Below are 25800 nucleotides of genomic sequence, written 5' to 3' on the forward strand. Positions count from 1 at the left end.
AGTGTAGAGGGAATAAAAGTACACGACTCGTGTATGTTATATTTCTTTTGATTCTTGTTTAAGTGGATTTACGCTGGTGAATGCATCACTCCGACGTTGAAAAAAAGGATAAAGGAAGGGAACTATAATATATCCAGGCGCGAAAATTACTAAACCGGCGTTATAAAAAGGCGGGTTCTTTGTTAGAAGAAACGCTTTGAAATTTATAGCCATTTGAAGTTTGGCATTATGGAACGTTGAGGTTATTTTCTTAGGGTAATAAATTGTTCTCCTTCCCCTAAATAGAATCCGTAATCGCAGAAAACTTCTTCGATTAAAGCGATTATCAAACTATCCGTGAAAGAAAGTTTAAAATCGCGAAAGAAAATATGGAACCAAGTGGTCAAATTTTTAACAAGAGGAAGGTATTCCAGAATTTTCAATAACAAAAAAAAAAGAAAAAAAAGAACCTAGAAAAAAATACTTGATACAATTGACAATCTTTCAAGATAAAAAATCTACAGATTTATTAAATGTTTACAATTATTAAAAATCGATCAAAAGAATCACGCATATTAGAAAAAAGTTTTAATTTCAATTTCACGCATATATCTTTGTGAACTGTCTAAAATAAAAATTGTAACAGCAAAGATAACTGTATATGCATAATTCTAGTTTCAAAAGAGTTAAAGTCTCTCAAGGCTGTCGTTTTTCTCGTTACTCGGACTCGCTGATTTTTTTTCTTTTTTTTTCTTCCAAGGATCGTTCAAAAGAGCGACGATAAGACAAGCTGAATACGCGCTCCTTTAGACACGCGCTAAGGAAAATGCAAAAGAGGGAGATTCATAGAAGAAGGGAGCTATAAGACAGGAATACAAATCTCGAGGAAACTTCTTTCCACTTTTGACGGCGCATCTCTCAACCTATTACAATCTCGCGGCACAATATTCATTCGAGTCGTTTCTTCTTTTCAGCTTTACGGATAGCCTCGTTACTTGGCCGGCCAACCCTCTTCTCGTCGCAGTGAAACGCCAACGCAACGGTTATAATGGCGCTGCCCTTTTCTTGCGCTCGAAAAAGGAGGAAGAGGAGGAGGAAAGAGTTGTTACCGCATTTACAATTCAACTTGGTACAAATGTATCGATTGTTTTAAATTTTTAAGTGGAATAGAAGAAGGTAAGGGATGATTTGTTAATCGACGAAGATATAATACGAGAAAAAAAGTGTGGAGTCACTTATTTCTTTCGTGAATGGAAGAATTTAATTAAAAGGTTAAGAATTTTGCTCTTTTTATATCGAACTAATTGGCGCTGTTTTGCAAATATGGTGTGAAAATTTTGATTCAGAGATTAGAGATAATCTTATGAAATTACGAAAGTTTAAATTCGATCATCTGAATTATGATAAGATTAGTAATTTTCTTTTTTACTACATGGAATTGATATTAAGATTTTAAACTTAATTGTAAACTTCGTTTTTAGAAATACAATAGAATTTCATCTTACGAAATTGTAAATCAAAATTAACTGGCCATATTTGATTGTCCACGGTTGTTCGTAGAAAATTTTTAAATTTCAAACTTGAATCAAATTGTTTCGATTTCCTCGTATCGAGGAATATTTCGAAATTGAAAATCCATGGAAAATTGGAACACGGTATGTGGAAAATGTCACGAAGAATTACAGAATGACACGTACGCAGAAATATTCTAAAACGTACGTACAATATCAATTTACAATTCGACTTACTTTCTCATTGATCGATTATCAACTGAATGATAAATTTCATTCATTCACGAGAAAACAAACTCCATTTTTTTTTACTCCAAACAGAGACGAAGAGCAATCTGTTTTCATAACAATCAAAAATCCTGTAAAACTGAATAAAACCAAAAAACACCCTCTCTCCCCAGAAGAAACACCCCCAAATACGAACCAAATATCCATCGGAGTTGAGAAACCATTCACTTCAAAGATGCATCGAATTAATCTTTCCATTAAGCGCAGATCGATAGATGAAACCCTTCCGAAAATAATCGGCCCGCGTTTAAATCGGTCGCTCGAGGCATCGTCGAAACCGCGCGCAGATTTTTACGACGAGTGCTCGTGAACGCTCTCCTCTCCTCCCCCCATCTGATTGAAAATCTAACGCGCCATTGTACGTTTGGGGGGAGGGTGGGGGTGAATTACGCGACGATTTCAATGTTCCTGCGGCGGTGATTTTCACGACGGCATTAACCGGCGGAAAATGCGTTTCGGTGTTAAACACGGGGGCGGGGGAGGGGGAGGGGGAAATGAATCAACCGGCGTCAAACGCAGATCGCGCGCAAGTATGCCAAACACGGTGGAAACTCGTGCGCCTCTATAATTGGATCATCGAACAAGCCACTGTAGTCCATATGTCGAATAATGATCGGGCGTCAAGCGTTGATCAAACGCAAGCGAGAGGAATGCGGTCCAAGTACATGGAGACTTCTGTCTCTGCGGATATTTCTCGCGTGATCGATTAATTACACGCCTGCTCGTTGTTCGATTATTTCGTTGCTGGAGGGAGGAGCGATGGATCGTGATACGCTGTGGGTGGGAGAGGAGAGAGTGGCGGAGTCGTCGAGTTTTATATAGTGGAGAGAGACGGTTCTAGCCTCCCTTCTAGCTCGTTGACAATGAGGTTTGTCAAGAATGGATGATGGGAATTGTGGCGTAATGACGTGTGATGGTGATAATGGATTCCTTTTATGGTAAGTTTCTTTTTCTTTCTTTTTTTTTTTTTTTTTTTTTTTTTTGGAATTTTATTGCTCATGGCGTGATGGAGATAATTGTGGTGGTAATTTTTGAATGAACGAGTTGTTAAGATTTTGAGTTTAAAAAATTGGAAAGTACATTATTTTTCTACTTAATATATCGAATTATTAACAAATACAAATCGTGTGATGTAGTGTAATAAAATACACAGTGTGTCAAATGACTAAATTTATTGAAAAAGATACTGATTAATTTGTAATAGTAGATTTGAATTGAAAATATTGTTTCCTTTTTTTCAAGATTCGTTGATAAAACGTGTCGAAATTTCTGTCGATGTAGAATACCTCCTATATCGGTTTTTCCCCATCGCGTTGATAAAATAGTTTATTCCATTGGGAGCAAATATGCGATGTATCTAGCTTTGGTTCTCTTCCCTATGAAAGGGTTCCTTTCACATGTTTTATCTGGAAGGAACCTTTTTCGATCCGAGATCGAATGGTTTCGATCGAACGATCGTTTATGGTCTAACGTGTTTCATCGTTTAGCAGTGCATACATTCGCTGTTTCTACAGTTACAACCGCATTGTTAACAAATACGCAGGCACGAAACGCAATAGGTCGGCAAACGTTCTCTGCAGATTTATACAACAGAGAGCAGATATATTCGATTTCAGATAGGATATGGGATCAAACAGAGAGGCAGGGAGAAAAAAAAGGAAAAAAAAAACATGGGGAAAAAGGAACAAAAAAATGTAGAAGGCAATCCTATAAACATCAAAACCATTGTCCTGTGTACTCGTATTTCTCTTCGAACCTTTGTGTTTATTGGTAGCGTTCAGAAACTAAACTATGTAAAATAAATATACCATTTTTGAATGGTGGAGAACTGTTCGAAATATCGTAGAGAACAAAATATATGTAACTCATAGATTTACTTCTATTTGTATTCACGAGTATTTGTCTCGTTTATTTTTGGAAAAAACGTATTTGATGCAAAACTGATCACGATATCAAATGGTTTTCTTTTTTCTTTCAAACTATTGATTTGAAATATTTTGATCTATTATTATCTATATTCTATTTATTAATTCAAAGAATAAATTAACATTAGACCATCGACTAATAAATAAAAAATTATACAATTTCCAAATTTCTAAATACAATAACATACAATAAAATACAAGATACTACGAGATTAATTTGAAAGAAAAATTTAAAAAATTAATAAAAATACAAGAAATTAAAAAGGAAAGTATTTATTATTAATATCCAAGAATTATTATACAAAGAATTTTAAAAAATCAAAAATAAAATATCAGGTTTCATCAATTTCCACATCAAACTATTCTCACTCTACAAGAATGACTCTAGAAGAGATTACAAAAAAAAAAGAGGAAAAAAAACCATGAAAATGAAACTTCCTCCATAATTACCAAACGTTAAACACAGCCATGAATTTCGTTGCTTCGACAAACAAATGAAAATCGCCGCGATAGAAAAAAATATTCCTCGAAGGAGTTGGTAGAATTTATGAATCGTCATCGTGCAAAACATGGCCATTACTCTTCCACGCGTGTTCCCCAAAAATTTTCTAATTTCTCCGCGCAGCATGGCGGAAGAACTAGCCAGGGACGGCGGCCACAGAATTCCAATACACATCGTGGATTAATCCTACTTTTCTCTCCGACCAACCCTTTCTCCCCTTCCTTCATCTACCCCGCTGCGTCTGAAAGCATTGTTGCGGTATCTATATGTCCCGTAATATTGGCTGTATATCACGATTACACGGGAGGAAGGACCGGCTCGATACATCGGCATCGACCTTCTGCCATCCAAGTACACGTATCGGGCGCGCAGAGTTTTATGCACGCCGTTAGCAAAGCAGTGGTCCATTCCACCCTTTCTCTTTCTCCTCCTCCTCCTCTGTCTCCTCTCCTCTCCTAACTTTTCTTATCTTGTTGATGCACTGCCAACGCATTCCCCAGCGCGCTATTTTCCACTTCTCGATTCGATTCCGCGAGGATGATCCTCGTTTTTCGAAAGGGCGATCACTTGTGCGAGTAAAGGGGAGAGATACGTGAAGAAAGGGTTTTTTTTCTCTTGAGATCTACGTTTTACTCTGTGAACGGTAAGGAATAGAGAAATTAATCTCGTCGTAGGATTTGTTGTTTGTTTTGTGGAAGAATTTTCAAGTGGATTTCATGTTTTAAATTAGTACACTTTTTGTTCTTTCGTTATATTTTAGGAATGATCAAGTGTTTCATTATTACTTAATATTCAGTTGTTTGGCTAATGTATGATGATGTTTGATGAAGAGAGTTCTTTGAAGCTTAATTAAGGTTATAATCAGAAAATTATAAAATTGACAATTGGTTTTTATTATTCTTGATAATAACAAATTAATGTGCTACTAATAAATTGTCATATCCAACATCCAAATCAAATTTGAATTAAATTTGAATTAAATTTGAAAAAATATATACGTGTGCTCCAATCATATTTTTTTCAAAATCGAATCTTTTAAATTCCATTTGCAACAAGTGTAAAATAATTCAGTTTCAAAATTTTCTTCTATGCCTTGTGAATCATTTTTCAAAGATTTATAACAAGTCGAAAATTACAATGGTTCAAACGAGAGATCATTGTTGTTTCTTTTGAGACGAGCATAAGCTTCTTGGAGAACAATGCGTTCGAGAATGCGCGCGTTTAGCAACTTTCGAGATACAAGATAGTAGCGCCTTGTTATGAAAAATACTGAGAAGCGCGGTTGACGATTTATGGTCGACGATTTGCCGTAACGCTTTGTCGTTGCAAGGAAGTTGGAGCACAATGGGGAACCGACTATCAGAAAGGAGGACGAGTCAAAAGTTTGCAAAGCAGGTTATTGCTACGCTATCGCTCGATGATATTGCAAACACTTGCTTATTCTTATTTGTTTTATTTTATCTCCTCGTGATTTTATTATTTCACACGCTTATTCTTATTTTTCAACTATGTTGATCAACCATTTTGTTAAATAGTTTCTATCATTTAACTAGATAATATTGAAATCAAAAATTAATCTGGCCAGATCAGTTTCGAATAAATTTTTAATATACTTTCTCGATTAAATTGTTTTCAATGTTTTTAAAAATACATTATGATAAAAGCAATAATGTAAAATTTATAAATAAAGAAATTGTCAAGTCGATTAAAGAATTAACTTAGAGTTTCACAAACTCTAAACACATTCTTTCATTCTAAAAATTTTTCGTAACCATTCATCAACCATTAAATATAAAAATAATACAAATTCAAACGATATACGTGTATACACACGTTCCAATCTGAAAAGAAAATGCAATTTCATAGGAAGAGTAAAAATCGAACAGTTCGAGCTCTGACAAGTTGATCGGAAAAATTGAATATTTGAAAGAAAAAAAAAAAAAAAAAGAAACGAATGAAGGTTGAATCAGAAGAAGAACCTGAAGAGAGAATAAACCTGAAATCGATGAAATGATTCGATTCAAACTCTCCTCGGCCCATTAAGAGAAAGCGTCACCCTATACAGCGGGGGCATTAATGGATTTTCGTTTAGGGAAACGAGTGGTTTCGGTGATTTAACGAGATAATACGCCACGGTGGATATGGGTCATGGTGCAGAGTCGTGATGGCCGAATTAGAACGAGCGACCGCAAACGATTCTGTCATTAAATTTAATACATCGAGGAGTTTAAGGTCTTGCGGCCCTTGCGGGGATTACGTTATTTCATCCAGCCCCGGTATTCCAGTTTTATCGTGTCACGTGTCGGCGAATTAGGGCGAGGCGCGTGCAATTTTAATCCGGCACGAGTTGCGGAAAATTAGCTTTCCAACGTTTGATGATCGGCTGCTTTAATTCGATCCGTCCACGGGAATGGTATTTTTGTTTTCGACCACCTTTGACAAAGTTCTCCGCGGTTTCCCCGAAATATCCCCTTTGATACGTTGGCAGTGAACGTTGGGATGTGAATGAAGGGAGGAATTAAATTTCCATCGATATCTAGGGAGAGAAATATTCTTTTTCTTTTCTTTTTTTTCCGAATTCTTTTTCAATGTAACTCCAGCGTTCAGAGATAATATCTTTTGACAAATTTCTTTTATTATATATATTTATAGAGGCTTATAAAAAAAATTACGCTGCCGTATATCGTGGATCCACGGATCACTCTATTCGTTCATCCCGATCCAATATCTTCCACCTCTTCGTTCGCACCTCAAAAACCTCGTTTCCAACTGCAGTTATTGTCCCCATATCTTATTTAGAAAACGAGAACAATCAAATTGGATGCGCCTCGAGAACATCCCTCCCTCTCCCGATTCGAATCCGGTGACTGCAATTTACGGCTGAATCGCATTGGCAATGGAACGGCGGCGGGATATCCTTTCGCGTTAACCGATCGGAAAATCTATTGAGATGGGAGAGGAGGGGTACACATCTAAAAGAGCCGACGCATAAGGCAGAGCGCACTGTCACGGGCGGAAACGATGAAGGATCTCAATATGTCCGCGTTACAAAGAGGGCAACTCGTGTGCCCACGTTTCGATATGGGCTGTGCGGGTTTCCACGCGATAAGAAAGCCACATTTCAATCGTGATTGAATGCTGCCACTCGGTGGTGTGTGGCTCGGATCAAGGGAAACACGGACGACTTGCTTTCGTTCATAACGAGACACAAATTTGAGCTACTTATATTCGCGTTTCTGAGGTTGGATACGGGAGAGAAATTCGGTTTTTCGATTGTTTTTAATTTAAAAAGGTAAAAAAATGATATTTATATTTATGCAGATGGAAGTATGATTGAATTACTTTTACTCGGCGATTGTAAGGTTGTTGTAATTTTTTCTATTCGACAAATAATAGCTTCCATTATTTAAATGTAAATTCCTATCTATAACATTGCCAAGTTTTCACAAAAATTTGCAGATTTGAATATCTTCAGTTTTTTAAGAAGAAACTGTATACTTTATTGTAAATTTAATTGAAAAATATTAAATGCTTGCACTTGTCAGTGTGAATAGAATAGAAAATCTAATTAATTGGTGAGGTTGATACGATTGTTATTTATAGTTTTAAAGGAATCGTATTTTAATTAATTTTTAAATAGATATTCTTATGTGAGGATCTTATAAAAAAATGAATTTATCTGATCTATTATAATTTATCTTTAAAAATCTGTGTGGAAAAGGTCAAATTCGATACAACCTGATATCCAAATTATTTATGGATTGTAAAATGTCCGATGCATACCTTCTCTAGGTATATGAATTGAGTTTTCCCAGTATAGAGTTAGGCCAAACTTGGGACGATAATTCTGCGAAAGCTTCCACTGATTTATTTGATCGCGTAATGCTTCCAAAGCTACTAAGGAAGTTTTGGCTTGTCGTTTGTTGGTGGTTTGGTCCGTTTGGTCGATATTTCGGGTGAATGATGCGGATGGGATGAGTGACCATTTTGTTTAGAATGTTGGGGACAAACGAAGGATTAATGGAATTAATAAATTGTTTAGCCGTTGTTTGAAAGTTTATCGGATAATGGTTTTAATAGCAAGCAAGGAAGGAAGAGCACTTGAAAAGAATTTTAAAAAAAAAAATCGAGTTTCTTTTCTCTGCGACAGAAAATTACGAAAATTACATTCAATATTTTAAAGTATTAATATTGATAATCGTAAATATTCGAATATAAAATTATTTTTGAAAAAGAAATTTATCTTTATTTTATTCCACGTTTTTTAATAGAAAATTATACTTTTAATAATTGGTAATCTCATAACTTCCCATAAATTAAAATAAATTTGCAGAATTAATATTAAAAGTTTGCGAAACACTTTTAAAAATTTCACTTCGTTAGAAATTTAAATAAAAAACTTAATATAAATTCTATACAGAAGAATTAAATATAGCGATGAATTTAACTTTTGTTAAGGCAAAAATAATAAAAGTATCAATTTTAATTTAAACATCTTTCTCGATACAATTTCAATTTTAATTCGATAAACAATTTTTTCCAATTCACTACGAGTGCGTCCTCCGAAAAAAAAAAAAAACAATCGAACGGAAATTAAAACAGCGTTATTCGTTAACGAGCGGTTTCTTCTTGACGGTTTCCGAATTCAAGGGAATTCGGAAAAATTGATTTACCGGAAACGTTTTCCAAACACAGAGCATTGTGCGGTTGGAAACAATGGACCCCCAATGTTCCACGATACCTATATATCGAGGTGGTTTGTCCGATAATAATCTCTCTCAATTTCAGTAATTTCAATGAATTCTTCGGGTTAATAAATTAGTAATCAATTAAACCGAGCATGTTAACGGATTATCAAATAATTGCAAATTGTGCGAAACTAGGTTATTTAGGCCAACTGGAAGCCCAATACACATATCACTGGCCTCCTGTGTTCCTGTATTAAACTCTGATAACGGAAGTAGATATTTAGTTATCAGTCTGTCATAAGCTAGATTCAATTGTGCACCATTGGTATTCTATGAAAGTATTATTTACTATAATTTTCGATTTATTCTAATCGATTCATGATATGAATGTTGTAAGAGAGTATTTAATGAAGAAATAATATGATAAGGAATATTATATTCTTTTTTTTTTTTATAAAAATTTAAAGAAACAATTCATAACTTTTTATTCTTAATTGTAGGATATTACAGCGATATTCATCGACTTCCATGCATATATCTGAACAAAGGATAGAAATTATTTGCAAATTTTATTTTACAAAATCAGAATTACTTTAATATTCTATAAACAATATTTATAAAAGTCAATTTCAATTTACAAATTTCTCTTAATACAATCTAATATTTTTTTTTATAAAATACATATCTATATTTCATTCAAAAAAAAAAAAATTGACAAAAAAACTATTGTGCCAGAATCACAATGTTATTTCCTTTGCATTACCGTACAATTTTATCATAAAAAAATTTATTTCGCAAAATTATTCTTGGTCACGTTACTACTAGCTCGTATAACTCTCTTGTATAATAGAGAAAACCGTAACAGCATCGTTTGAATACATTTCGCGGGCACTCGAATTCGCTATAAACACGATGGTTGAACGTATTAGGCACGAACGAGTGTTTTTCCTTTGCACACATTCACCGGTTGATATTAACGTTAGCGTAGCTGTGAAATGTTCAGGAAACAAGGTTGTAAACACAATGTTCGCGGGAAGAAAATATTACGCGTGTTCTGTTCTCGGAACCAAGGCGCCACCACGCGGATAATTTACGGTACCAAAGTTTTCGTTCCGTACAGTGTTACGAGTTACTTCAAACTGTGTTCCATCATATTTCTCAGCATCTCTATAAATTTGGATAATACGTAAGCATTCTTGGTGTCTTAACAATCTCGAGACTTCCCAAGAAAGACGACTGGTTTGATTATCGTAAGGAAATTAAAGAATTTTGCGATGAAGCATTGGATGCTTCATTTTGAGGTTAGCCATTGTTGAATATATATTGGAAAAGATATAGTATCGAGTATTCGTGGTAAATAAAATTATCGAGTACTTCAAGAGCGAAATGAATCGTAGAAATATAATATACATTTCATTACGAAAATACCAGAAAGATTTTATTGAAAAAATAGTCAAATTTCAGAAACTAATCGATATTTCGAGAAAAATTAAATTAATCGACGTTAGAAATCGAACTCCTTCGTATCAATTCCTTATTATACATTTTTATCAAATATTGGTGATCTTGTCGCATCCTAGTTTTTTATTGTATTGAATTCTATTGTATTTCGTACGAAAACTGGAACGATCTCCTCGTTGACGTTCTTTCCACGTAGAAAAGTATCAACGTTCTCGAATAATAATAACAAGGAAGAAGCGCGTACAGCGTGTGCAATCCGGATATCATTCCAAACGGGGAAACGTGGTTTTTTTCACGTATATTTCGCCCGTGTTTTTTTTCACATATTTCGACGACTACCACTTACCTCGACATGCGTGTATCGCGATGAAAAGGAACCGAGGATGCTTTTGTACAATGCGGAAGATAAATAGAGAGAATACATTATGGTGGTTAGTGCGACGGAAAGGAAACCTGGGCCAAGAATTCTTTGACGTTCCTCCACATTGGAGAAGTGAATGAATCGCTCGTGTACAAAGGCCACCACCGCCGCCCGTTGAATTCACCGACCAGGTATTTCGATTCTCGGCCAGAAAAGGGGAATTTCTCGAGTTTTTCCATCGCATAGCTCGAACCGAGTTACTTCTAATGGAGTTGTTATTTTACAAAAGGTTTTTCGTAGAATACTGTCGATTTGCGTGCGGCCGAAGACGGTTCTCATCATTCTTATCGTTCGATCGAGTCTGACATTTTTGTTCCTTGGAAATAGAAGAAGAAGGAACGAATCCTTTTTTCGATTCGTTCTTTTTTTTTTTTTTTTTTAGAAAGATCGTTTAAATTCTTTCAATAGAATGAAAGAAAATCGATGGATGTTCACGGATAATAATGTTGAAAAGTATCTGCGTTAATGTAAAAATAGATAGAAGACGAAAGACACAAATCGTTCTCTTTAAATTAATTTGATTTTAACAAGTTTACGAGAATATTTTATTCATAAGTAATAAATATTTATTAATAAAAAGTATTGTTTTATTTTATATTACGAGGTATCAAACAGTGAAAAGTATCAAAGAATATTCGTGCTATTTATCTCCAAATTAAATCAATCAGATTCCACTTCCTAGTTGTTGAACTAATTTCAGTCGAACTTTCTGGCGTTCGCTTCAAGGAAATGTGGAAGGCCGATGCCCCTAATAAAGAAGGCCTGCGTTTAATTCGTCTAATGAGAATAGATCACCGTTTAAGCGCATCTGTGCGCGATTCACATCCGATAGTTATTTTTCACTTTAACCGGTATCATAACTGGCCACAGCAAACTTCCTCTCGTTTGAAAGATCCGCGAGGAAATAAATGATGGAAGAATGATGGAGGATCATCAGGTTTGATATTCAAAATGTATTAATATGCATCATCGCACTATGATAGAAATTAATATTTGCAACGAATGATCAATTGCTTTTCTCAATTAAAATAATCTAGAATTTTTTTTTTGTTTCTAATTTTTAAAATATATTCTAGCCATTTTTTAGTTTTAGAAGGAATTTAGAATTAAGCTTTAATTTATCATCTTTAATTTCTATATAATGGAGAATTATTTATAATTTTACGTATAAAAAGAGAATAAAGTTTGCAGATTTTCCAAATTGTATTACAAGAAGATAAATATTGGATGAAATTCATGAGGATAGTGTGGTGATTGAAGGGTTGTGTAGTGTAGGGTGTATAAATAATAATCCACAATCCAATAATAATAATAATAATAGTAATTTATATAAAACAATTTATTTTTCGGTTTCACGAAATATTTTACAATAATCAATGCAATTAAATATCTCACGCGATTTTAATTTACAATTTTCTTAATTCCACCACAAAGATCAATGCACGAACAAAATTCATTAATTCATTACCCTCGATCATCGTGCAATTCCTAAATTTTCTAACCAATTTAAGTTCATTATATTTAATTGTATCTCGCACGAGTATCGCGCCATTTCGCTAATGCGTTCACTACCGCGTAATACAACTTATGGCAAGCGGCGTGCAATTATTGGCCCCCAGGCGGTCACTTGTTCTTCCACCATCATCTTTCGTTTCTCGTATCCCTCTTCTTTTCCTTTCCGCTCGAGCAAATAGCGTGTTCCGCATCGCTAATTCCTTGTATATCCAATTTTCTCTGTCAATTCTCTCGAAACTCTCCCCTCTCCCTCTCTCTTTTTTCTCATTTTTATCGTCATTTCTTTCCCTATTATCGAGGACATAATAGAGCTAAATATTTCTGTTCTATTTGCATACACAATTTCCACTCGAGAGAAATGTTACGCGGATTTTGAGGAGGGAATCGGTTGATTAATTGTATATTGATGTAAAATTAACGGATACAGTTTTGTTCGTTTAGTGGATGGTAATTAGTGGAAATTAGCGATGATAGTCTCGTTGCGTTTGTTTCGATTCGGTAATTATGTATTTAATGATAAAAGTTAATGTCCGGATACATTTATTATGGAGGCAATGATAGGAGTGTTTATAACGCATCGTTAATTTTCACACGATGGAAAATTATTCCGGAACAATGCGCGATGATTATTTTAACAATAATGGAATTTTCTTTGAATTTTGATCCTTAAACTTAGATTTTAAAACTTGAAACAGCTTGAATAATTCTTTCGTACAAAAATTAATGATTTATTTTTCACGCATAATTTTCTCTATATATAAATATAGATAAAATTTTTGCAAAATGTAATTTCTAAAATTTTTGTCAATTTCTTTTGATATCTACAAAATTCTAGAAAATTCTTCAAATTTTTCTATCTTCCATATACAATGATATAATTTTCCCAAAATCATTGGAACAGTATTTTAATTCGAAAAGTCGATTTTAATTCGTTTTAATTGGTACAGGAAGGGACTTAACGCGACATCCATCGCGAAATTTCTTCATCTCGACAGCCTCTGGAATATGAAATTTCATATGTCGATTTTATATCGAATTCATTCGAACAAAATCTATTGATGCAGAGGGGCTGGCGAAAAAAAAAAAAAGAAAAAAAGAAAAAAAAGAAGCGAACGATCATTCTTCGAAAAAGATTTCGCCCGGGGAAATCAGATCGAGTTGCCGTGGTGGCGTAGAACCGTGTTTGCGGGCGTCGTTTTTGCTTGGAAAATATTTTTCTCGCGCCTAGCCGCGGGAGAAATTTATTGCGGGCTCGAATAAGTTTCGAGAAAGTAATCGCGACAAAAAGCTTGCCAACAGTCGACTCATAATATTTCGACGAAGTAGAATCTTGAAACTCGGTCGAGGGTTCCTTCTGAGTGTCAGATTCGTGTAAAAAATATTGATGAGAAGGATTGTTTGAGAAATTAAATTTATTTCACGTGTGCTTTATTCGACATAGAATTAATCGTGCAGCGTTTAGACAAATGAATTATAATTTTCTTTTTGACGTCGAACGTGGCGTGAAAGAATCGATATCATTTTTATATTGTGCGTATTAAAATTCGAATGTAAAATTGTATGAGAGAATGCTAAAATATCAAATTCATTAATTATCAAAGTATTATTTTCGTGTGTAATTTTCACTTAACAAAGATTGTAATACACGTGATAAAATATTTAAGCGAGAGAAACTTCTTCAGTTGAATCCTTTATAACTTTCCATATTTAATTTACTCGATTGTAAGATTATCGTTTTTCACGAAATAATAATATCATCATTCATTAATCTCTTTTATTCCTATCTTATATAATAATATCCTTTCTACATCTTCCTCAGAAATTATCAAATTCTTTAAATCGAGCAATTTTTCATCTCTCAACATCCCTTTACAACATCCAAGATTCAAAAAAATCTTTCGATTGTCATCATCATTCCAAATCCACCGTGCATTTGTCATTTTATTAGCGTGCAATGCTTTGCATTCTTCGTTCAATTTCATCTCTCTCTCTCTCTCTCTTTCTCTCTTCTTCATTTTCTACGCTATTCCCAAGTAGCGGGAATTCATTCACGAGAAGTGAGTAGAACAAAACTTTTTCAAATCCCTCCTCCTCCAGGAAAAAAAAAGGAAAAGAAGAGAAAGGGAGAAAGCTGCGCAACAAAAGCCAGAAAGCAGACGAACGAAGCAGGCAACGAAAAACGTCAATTGACCTTGTTCCCGGCTTCAACCCTCCGTCATAACCCGTCACTCTCTTCGGCGACGGCTTAACGACGGCCATTTTTACACTGTCATAACCTCGGATAACAAGTCTCGGATTTATCCCGAGGGTTACCTATATAATTCAATGTTCCTCGACCGCGAGTAATAATCATCTCTCGAGGCTTTTATTTCTCGTTAGAGAAATCAATAGATTCTGTCCGTTCAATGTACAACATTGTTTGTTAACTGGATATCATTATATCATTGGATATCATTAATTGCTATTGTAAATTGCTGATGAATCAAATTAGCTGAATCAGAATTATTATATCGAAATAAAGAATATAGATAACGAACAAAGAATGTGGCGTATTGGTTATTATTGTTCAAATCGACATATCGAAGGATTATATCGAATGTATTTAATATTATTGAAATAGATAACGAACAAGGAATGCACTATGGCCTAGATATAGACAGAATAGAGATATGCTTGACTACGGTTTCGTATGTGCGATACAATGATCTATCTATTATTGGTCTGAAGATGGAAGATGATGATTAGATGAAATGGATACTGCAGATCAACATATAATTATTTAGTTATTTTGCAGACAAAAGATTAGAATTGTTAGAGAAAGAGTATAGAAAATTTTTCTATGAAATTTATCAAATGTATATTTCTGATATTGATTTTGAATCGGTAAAAAAAATTGGAAGAAAATTTCCAATATCAAATATCATCAATAGAAAGTAATTCTATTTCGTACATATAGTAAGCAGACCTTTTGTACACAAGACAGGGTCCGAATGGTCGAGATTATAACGAGGTCTTTTTATTTATCGAACCTTGTGAACGGTACACCCGGGAATTACGAGACGGGGATAATTCTGACTCGAGCATTTTTCATTAATGGGAATATGCTGCGTGAGGAAAGTGGAGTTTCAGAGTTCGAGGGTTGGGAATTCGAGGGAATGGGATAGACCGAGGGTAATTTAATTGGCGGAAACGTTTCAGGGTGGAACGTTTCTGTTTCTTATAACGATGAGGTGGGGGAGATTTCTTTTTTTGGAGGGAGAGAGGGGTACAAATGATAGGTTTATTCTGAGCGTGATTTTCTACATATGGCTGGTCTAATTGTTACTGACAGATTAATTTATTTGTCGGATTAGCCGGTGATTAATCGAGTATAAAGTGTTTGAGAAAATGATTCTCCAAGCAAATTATTTATTTTTTTTATCTGTAGAACAAGTTTATTTAAAGATACGTATTTATTATATGTATGTGGCATACATACATATTTCTTTCTTTTTTCTTTTATACAATTTCAATTAGTATGAAAAATCTTCGAAGGAAATTATTATATTTAGAAGAAATTTGAAAAATCATTTTCTCAATTTTTAGTTATCTATGTTGAATACACTCTATGCGCAGAATCTTCCCCTCCTATTGTTCCATCTCACCCTACCTCTATAATTATACTCCATTTACTTCGTATACGCAAATATACCAAGCAAAAAAAAAAAAAGAAAAATGAAAAAAATGTACAGTTTGCCTTTTGTTTCTTTTTTTTCCAATTTCTTATTGAATCGATCCAGTGCCACGATATATATTTTCTATTCGTATTTTTCGAAGCGGTGCATTTTCCCCGGTAGTCCAATTTCCAAGTAGCGCGAATTAATGAAAAGTGTTGGAACGTGAAAAGTAATTGCCAGCGGATGGAGGAGCGACACGATTAAACAAAAAGCTGCGAAAATGATTTTTAATTGGACCGATAGCCATCCTCCAATTGAGAAGTCGAGAGATGATCGTTCTCGTGGATAGATATATACACGAATTTTCAGATATAATGTCACGCGTATATGATTCATGTAAATCATACTTTCTGGACGAGATATTTTCGTGATTTTGTAGGAAGATCGTACTTTGATTTAGACGTATAGTTGTTGGAAACACGATGTTCGAAGAAAAAAATTTATCTTGCGATTTATTTAATTTCTCGTAGGAATTATTCGAAAAATGTTTTGCACTTTTTAATTCAGTATTTGCTAACGAATTATTTCCTATACGAAATGTTTTAAATTTTAAATTATATATATTACATCTTTCGTAGGTATTAGGATATTTATAAATATTCAAGTAATTTCTTTATTTTTTACAAATAATTTATAATTTTTATAAAGAAAGGATTAGGAAATATTATATATCTTTTATCACAAAATTAATGGATTAATTGTCATTGATTTTGATATATGTGTGTATGTAGAATGAAATAGATGTAAGTTATGGAATTATACTCACCGTTATTTTTCCATTGAGTTCAATATTGATTGTTAATATAATTGTTAAGTTTCCGATACAAATTTTGACTAATTGCACGTCCTACTTCTGATTGTGAACGCACAAAGACTCGAACCGGCGATTTTATCGCCGCGTTCCCCGCTTTCTTTTCGACAAAAGCGCCATTTAACGTATGAGTTTCGTGTTCCCCGTTTTGAATACAGGGAAACAACCATTTTTTATTGTGCAGAATGTTTGCCGGCAGATTAAACAGTTTGAAATTTTATATCCCCACGAGAGATGAAAATAGCGGGGGATAAAACGAACAATTACGAAATATCCCCCTCTGTTTCGTTTCCCGAAACATTTTATATCTTAACAATTGTTTTCGAGCAATAGTCTTTCTATTCATACGTGAATCGATCTCGCACACAACAATTAAACATTATTATAAAATACGAGAAGATTGCGAAATATTAAACATTTTATAACTTGTCAAGAAAAGAAGTTGACGTTGTTAAAAATTTTAATAAAATCAATAAATGTAAAAGGTAACGTTCTTTCGAAGATTAATATATCTATTATATAGTTTACCTTCGGAATTGGATTAAACTTTATTGAATTTACGAAAACTTTGAACCGCTGTAACTTTCAAGATACTGACTTCCGGTAAACGAATGAACGATCGTTGGAGCGCGGAACCTTCCTCTTTAAAACGCTTTTTCATTTATCCCGATATCACTTCCGGTTCCCGAGATATCGTCGTGTAAAGGAAAAGGTAATTTTTAATCGTTTACTATTTCTCTCCTTATCGTTTATTCGGTTCTCTCGCTCGCACCTCCTTTCATTGACCTATCTCAAACTCCAGACAAACGACAGACGCGATTCCTGAAAAAACGTATACTATGCATTTCTAGGAAAAATATGTAGTCGCTAGATGGCGCCACCATTCACAATTTCTGCACTGCGTTAAATACTATAGAGACTTTGAATCCTTATATCTCAGCAATGAATCGAGATATTCGGATGAATAAAAAAATGGCTTCAACAGCATGATTCCGTGTACGTTCCAAGCATAAATTTTTGATATATTCTCGCGATTTTTACGTGAAAATTCACTAGGCTATAAAGTTTATCGACCAATATCGTGGCATATATATAAATATTGAAAATTGTAAAAACTAACAACTCGTAATAAACTTCGAACAATTCAGAATTACAGGTATAAATTAACACAGTGTTTAAACACGTGTGAAACCATTCTCAAAGTTGAAGTGAAAAGTTTGCGTTTCAATTAACTTTTAATTTTCCAAGTTTTAAGTAAAATTAGGAAGGAACGAAATTAGTGTTGGAGAACCAAGTTAATAACGATTGTATGTTTTCAATGTAAACGTACTAAATGCTCGTTAAAACTGGATGTAGTGTACACCGTTATCGCGCGTAATGAAACGTGCAACCGAAGTCCGTGTTAACGCCCGTGTAAATTCGATAGTTCGTTCAGCGAAATAATTCGACAGTGAACGGAATTTTCGCCCCGGTAAGTACGGGGGATGGTTCGTCGCCGGGTCGCGATAAACCGAATAAACGACGGGTGCACGTGCACGAAACAGAACGAAACGATGGCAGAAGGCTCTTAACAATCGAAACGCGTGCTTAAGGGTTGTGTTTCCCAAGTAGATTGGAACGTTGCGCAACGAGCGAGGGGAATACAGGCTCATCGGATAATTGGGCTTGTCACGTGGTCACACGAATGTCATTACACGATTCTAGTTGTCAATTATGAGATTGCACGCTTCATATTTCTCGTTGGTTGGGTTATTAGGTCGTGTATGAAATTCTCAGCGTACGCTCTTACAGTGGAAACGAGACGATCGATTCGTAATTCGCGTTCGATTTCTAATAATTTCGATCATTTGCGATTAAAGAAAAATGTAGGAAAGGAAATGCGTTTATTAAATGTTCATCCATATACATTATGCATTTGGTACATCTTTTGGCAATCTTTTGTTAATATATTTGGCTCTGATTGATAAAAATGAAATGTATCACGTTTGAAAAAGAAAAACGAGATAACACTAGATAATCCGTTTTGGTATTAAGGGGACTATGATGTATCGTGCATTTTTCTGGTTATTAAAATTGATCGACTATGTTTAATCTGCTTTCATGAATCATTTATTATACCTTCCTGAAATATCGAGCAATCTTAACCCCTCGAAAAACAGGAACACGAAGATACGAAGCCAGTCGATTTCTCAGAGTCCTCTTGCCCGTTTTTGGATGACGTTGAAATGTGATCGGACTTATCTTCGTGAAGTACGGCATGCAAACACTTGTTATATCGCTTAAGCTTGAAAACGCGAGACGTTGTAACGTAAACAGGTGTACATTACGAGCTTTCGTCGAGGATGATGAATGCGTCACAAGATTTGAAAATTTTAGCTTATAAGTACCAGCATCCAGCGACAATATCGCATTAATCCGATTATTCTTGTCGAATGTTGTTTCGTTTAACATTGTACGAGAAAAATTCTATTTTTTTTTAATTTTTAAGTCGAATTTTATTTTTATTTTTACAGTTAGTTAACAGAGCATGCATATTTATGCAAACTTATACTTTTATGAACAGGATTAGAGCAATAAAATACGAATAAAAATTTCTTTGTATTAGGAATTTCGATCGGTTTATTATAATTTATTGTTTCTATTTTTTTTTTTTTTTTGAAAAAAAATCTTACGAGCGAAATTGGAGATCTCTTTTTTATTACAAAATTTTCGTTTATTTTCGTCGAATCATCGAGACTAGAATATCGTCGAAATCATAAAATCTAGTAGCGTAGTATCGGTCACGAACAAGTACTTTCCACTATTTGAAAAGTTTGCAATTATTACTGTGTTTTCTTGCGGATTTGCGACAAGTTCAATGTACAAAAGCTTTTTAGAAAATTGCCAAGAATTTCTTACGCGCAGAAAGGAAAGATTCTCGATCACGTGAGACAGGAGGGGGAGGGGAATGGGTTGGTAAAGATAGTTAAGATAGTAGCTAAAGGATTTGTCAGGTTTAAAAGTTGCAAATCTTCCCCCATAGTTGGACAATTTTTGCAAAGAACCACTCTTTACACGTCCATTGAAGATATGACATGGAAGGGTAGTTTGGAAACTTCTTTTCAGAAACTTGGAATCGGAATCGTTTTTTGCAATCCAAAGACATCTCCCATAACGCGATACCATGAGTTTTTATTGCACGAAAGAGTTTTAATTATATGCATTTCGTTGATATTAGATATTTTTTTATATATGAAAATTATACATATATCATTTGTATATTGTTATTAAATATTTATCTTTCTCTGTTCTTTTTAATTCAGATATTCTTTCTTGAAAATTATTCCACGCGTATATTGCTACTGTATTGTTATGAATTGGATAATTTAATTTAATTTTTAATTCATTAAATTTTTCGTGTAATATAATATCGGCCGTATTTAATGGCTTTCCAGAGACTTGTCTCTGTATTCAAATAGCCACTATACACGGTGACCATCTGACGAAGCTACTACCATTGCGTACAAATGGCCACTATAATGTACGCAGCCAACATGTATCAACGCGCGAACGTAGGTAGACTCTAGTTGTTGAGGTAACAATAAATTATTCATTATGGATAATTCTCTCCCTTTCTCTCTCTCTCTCTCGTTGTTTATCCATTATCCGCCAATAAACAAATTATATTTAAAATTATACGTAAAATGGTAATTTTGACGAAAAATCGGAAAATCAAAATTAAAAAGTTAAATATAATATACGTGATTAAACATAATTTTAATTTTCGTAATTGTTGTTACCAGTAATTAAGTCGTTTCTGTAAAGTTTTTCTATTTTACAGTAAGTTTTAAAAATTTCTTTTGTATTTCCTTCACGTTCCTGTTGTGCAATTACATGGAACTAAAATCTTTGCCGTCATGCTTCACTACACGGTGTAATAATCCGTAATGTATTTTACATTCCGCGATATCGTTTTTTATAACAACAATCAAGAAGATAAAATGGAATGTATGTATATTTACATAGGGCATGCGTAGGAATTTTATTGGATCATTTTAAGCTACGTGGACAGAATGGACAGATTTTATCAACGGAACTGTACTATATTAAGATAGTGCAGGAAGTAAAATTTCAACTATCTCTTAATACAGAACGTTAAATTTACAGCTTGATACGAATCACGAATCGTATTCATCTTTTGTTCTAATTTCGAGTACTTGGTCTTTTCGTCAAGATCTTCAAATCGTCAATTTTTTCGCTCAAATTTCAAAAAATTTGCAAATTTTCTTATTGAACCCGATAGACTTTTTTATTTGAAACTTAAAATAGATGAATCTTCGAAGAATTCTATTATTGAAATTATAAATAATGATAGATTTCGTTATTAAAATTTAGAAAATCAGTAACAGATTAACTATACTATTATCACATTTTCAAATTTCAAATTACAAATTTTCCACAAAGGAAGCGACAATCTCTATCCAAAAACATGTTGCATTGATCCGTGGTCACCGAGCCAAATCCCAAATTTTCTTACCCCCTGTCCAAACGATAAAGAATCCAACAACCATCGACCTCGAATTCGAAATGAAATTCCAGATCCAAGGATTAAAAAAAGGGGGGGGGGGGGGGGAGAGGGAGAAATCCAGTCGACAACAGAAGAGAATTAGAACATTCCTCCTCTCGTGAGTCGAAATGAAAATTGCCAATTGCCGCGGAGCGCGATGATTTTCAAGGAAAGCCCTGAAGGGGATGAAACTAATTCCCCCACCACCACTGGGTTCTTTTTTCCCTTAACCGCGAAAATTTACGACAATGATTTCACGACTCGTTGCATCGTTTCATAACTGGAAACGATGGATGGATAGAGATTACTCGGCGATGGCCGAATCGGGAAATCATCGATGTCCATCACTGTTATATGCGGGCGAACGACATGGAAACAGCCCGATAATCCTGATAGTTGCAAATTAACCGCACTACGATTTAATTCTCGCGGTTGCGAGATTCCCGTTTATTCCGGAATTTTCATGATTGATCAAAGTTGTTCGAGAACGATGAGAGAAAGATGAATGAATGGTTAGATTGGACAATTTGGGATAATGGATGATTAATTTAGGGAGAGGGAAACTGGTGAAAATAAAGTATTGAAATATTGTGTTATAATTGAGTTTGTTGAGCGAGTTCTTGAATATGTAATTTTGTTATTGGAATTTGATATTGAATAATAAATAAGTTTCGTTATTATTGGAACTTCGAATGTTTTGCGATCGAAATTTTTGGATATTTTTACTGTAATTTTGAGTAATTTTTAAAAATAGAAATTACGATTTAAATTTTTTTTAAAGCGAAATTAAAGAAAGATGAATTTGTTAGAATATACACAGGTTAAACATTTTAGAGTAAAGTAAAGGGAATCGTGGAAAGTATGAAGTTAGAAGTTTCTGTAAATGTTAGAATAGCTTAACGTTTGTTTGCTAGAATTCAGGATCTTTCTTTAAGTAAATCAAGAAAAAGTTTTTCAAACGAATTTAGATTCATCTCTTTGAGCCATTTAGTTTGAATAGCATTTTGAAAATCGACAAGCATTAAATATCATTTTCTTTAATTTATAATAAAATTCTATTTGTAAAATTATTTCTTTTATTAATTTAATTTAATTAAAATAAACAGAGAAGATTACGTATTTCTGGAACAGATATGGGAAAAATCGATAGAAAAGCGAAGATAATGAATTTTGCACAACGAGGAATCGAGGAAACGGAGATATACTATAAAAAGAATATAGCAATTAGTCAATTGAATCCATGAACTTCTCCGATTCGTTCACTTCGTTAGTATTCCATTCAGTCAATTTGCCTGACCATTCGTATGCTCGATTCTTGGTTCTTGAATCTCTATCAAAGTTTCTCCGATTCGTTTAGCGATAATGGAAAATAGAATAAATAAATTTCGCTTACTAAGTAATCCATACCCTCTTCCTATACTTGATTGCTTTAATCATTTAAACTCTGTCAATTGTTAGAATCAAAAGGAATTTATCCCTCCTTACAATTTCCATTCCTAATTTCATACAAATTATTATTCTCAACCTCGTTCAATCGTATCATTTACTATCTTAATTCTCGATTCGTTTAAATTTAATAAATCGCCAAAGAATTATTATATTCGTTTCAAAAAATTTTTAAAAATTCGTCATACCGTCCATTTAAATTAATATTCGATTTAAACGAATCAACGCCCCTCTCATTGTTATCTCAATACGCAAAATAATTTATATATATATATTTTTTTATCGTTAAAATCCTAAATTACGTGTATTTACGTATATTCACTCCGTGTACCGTTTCAATCAACGTCATCGAATTTCGTACTTTATTCGTCGAACATCCGTATTTGCGATCCGTAAAGCGGCTTGTGTAAATTTCAGTTTTATCCGGAAAAGTTCTACGCTCGTATGAATATTCGAAATATCGATGGGACGAGAATCTACAGGTTTCGTTTTACGATAAAGAATCGACGGGATAGAGGGTTAAACCGGGAAAATTGGGCGAAATAACGTCGGTAATAATACAAATTCTGCCCGCTTTAACTCTGCGAAACGGTTTTAAGAGGATTACGGGGGACACGCGTAAACATTGAACCGATTGGAATTTTAATAGGGGAAAAAAACCATTTTTCTTTTTTTTTTCTTTTTTTTTTTTTGCTTCGAAGGCCAGACGGTTCATTATATCATGGAGCGTAGATTAAATCCGTAAAATGTTCGAATCGAACGAATTTTTTTTTTTTTTTCTAAAGAAAAAAAAAGATTAATCTCGTTTCAGAAATTTCCACTCTCCCCACTTAGCCATTGAATATTGAAATCGTAGCGGCAAATATCTATATAACGTATCGACGGGAAAACAGGAATTTTCGTTTAACTCTTTTCGAATCGGCAATAATGTTCAATGGATTCTGAAAAAGTGGATTTCGCATTAAACCTCAATTTTCTACGCAAGAAATTGTAATTGTAATTCATCGATGGATGAACGAAAGATTCAACGATCGAAGATAATATTGAAATTTCTTTCTAGCGTGTCTTTTTTTTTTCTTTCGAAAGAATAGTTTTTTTTATATATTTCCGAAAAGGATATTTTTGGAAACATAAATAAATGTTTTAAAATTAATTCCAAATTAAAATATTTTTCAAGATTTTAAAAGAAGTTATTTAAATTTATTATCCTAAAAAATATTTTGCTCGGGACATAAAATAAATAATTATATAATTACGTAATTATTAAGTAAATTGCAACGAGGCAAATGTTTCCATGCACGTTATTCAAATCATATTTAAAAATCTAGCTAAAAGTGATATTTATCGCTTGAAAATTTTCTAACCAGATTTACCCTTAATTTTTACCTAATCATGTCACTAAGTCACGTTTAATAAGTAGAACAAGACCGTCGTGAATAGACGTCTAGAATAGGTCAGTCACGTTTAATCTAGTAGAATAGAATAGTCATAGTCAGTCGCGCGGTACATCAATCATTGATCAGACAAGTAGAATGGAACATCTAGGTCAAATAGTATATCTCAATCGTTTGTCAGCCAAGTAGACGAAGTCGACGACAATCGCACATATGAGATTCACAGAAATTGAGAAATGCAGAACAACTAATTATTGTTCTTTACTTAATTATCATCTCAAACACAAAAAAGAAATAAAATTCGAAGTAAAAACTCGATGGAAATATCTCGTTATGTAAAATAATCACGCGTACCAATGTTATTTATCCACAACGTCAAAGTGTTACAAAAGTATTACACTCTTAAAGACGACTCGAACGTCTCTAAGTACTAATTTCCCTTGTTGGGTGAAACGTTGTAAATTGCACTTCAAACATCGCCGTGTTCTCCTATATGCATGGGATTCCGTATCGACCGTACGAAACACGGTAATTATTATTAACTGTGCACAAGCTCATTATACAGTTGTCGCACGGGCCATGTCGAATCTCTTAAGAGAGTTTTGTCTCCCTTCGCGAACGTTTTGTCCAGTTCACTACTCGTTAAGTATTAATTTTGCTTAAACTATTTCAAGGGCTTATTATTATGCCCGTTTTCAGTTTCGTGAATTTATTAGACGAGAATGAATTATATACAAAGTGGGATTAAACAATGTACCTATGATTGTGTAATTCGTGCGGTCAAGAAAATTATGAATCAAGACGTGAATTTAAAATTTAAAACTATAGAAATTTGAAAATGTAAGTTACTTGTAAACGAAATAAATTTGTCTTGCGAATTGACACTTGTACCATTAATCTCGTCATTGTTTGACTTATACTACTACTTATATAACTATTTATATAACTTTGTAGGATACTTTCAATCAATTTATCAAATCTGAATCATTTACGAGTAAAAAGAAAAGAAGAAAAATTAAAAATTTCCAATCCACCAACAACTCCAACCGTTTAAATTCACAAATCGTTCCAAGACAAAATCAATAAGCACGAATGCTGAAAGTACTATAATCGAGACTCTCCAACGAAGCTAACATCCTCGCACAACGTTGTTCGTTATTCACACACAAGACTTAAGACAAACAATTCGACGTTTCGAGACCTGACATTCGCCACAGAGGTGGTGAATAATCGAGGGAGGGGGGGAAGGGGATCGACCGACGGGGTCGGAATTAATTAACTTTCCCCATTGAAATTCTTGGACAAATCCCTGGTAACTGACCAAGTTAATTTCGAAACAATAAGAAGTGGGACGTCACGAGTAGGAAATTACCCGGATCCCGTTTATCTTTGTCCACCACTCGTTATTCGAATAATTCCTGACAGCGTGACCCGATCGCAATTACCGTAAATATCCGCCTCTTGCTAATTGAAACGTAATAACGAACCATTCAACGAATCCTTGTCGCCTCCCTCCCTCCTCTCCCCCTCCCCTCGAATCGATCGTGTAATTATGGCGGCCGGTGATTTCGTGATAGAGAGGGGGGGATACGAAAGA

General features: G+C 34.0%; 1 protein-coding gene and 1 long non-coding RNA gene across 8 annotated transcripts in view; one reads left to right on the top strand and one right to left on the bottom strand.

Moving 5' to 3' along the window:
• Nucleotides 1–1260, top strand: part of LOC102678150 — a 61351-nt gene extending 60091 nt beyond the window's left edge. The window contains exon 3 of the long non-coding RNA XR_004149601.1: nucleotides 954–1260. This is a non-coding gene — a long non-coding RNA (uncharacterized LOC102678150). The remainder of the gene's footprint in view (nucleotides 1–953) is intronic.
• LOC102678616 (zwei Ig domain protein zig-8-like) overlaps nucleotides 1–25800 on the bottom strand; it is a 420477-nt gene that overhangs the window by 381617 nt on the left and 13060 nt on the right. The window lies entirely within an intron of this gene.

The sequence above is a fragment of the Apis dorsata genome, unplaced genomic scaffold (genome assembly GCF_000469605.1).
Source record: "Apis dorsata unplaced genomic scaffold, Apis dorsata 1.3 scaffold_75, whole genome shotgun sequence".
In the NCBI taxonomy this organism is placed as follows: domain Eukaryota; kingdom Metazoa; phylum Arthropoda; class Insecta; order Hymenoptera; family Apidae; genus Apis; species Apis dorsata.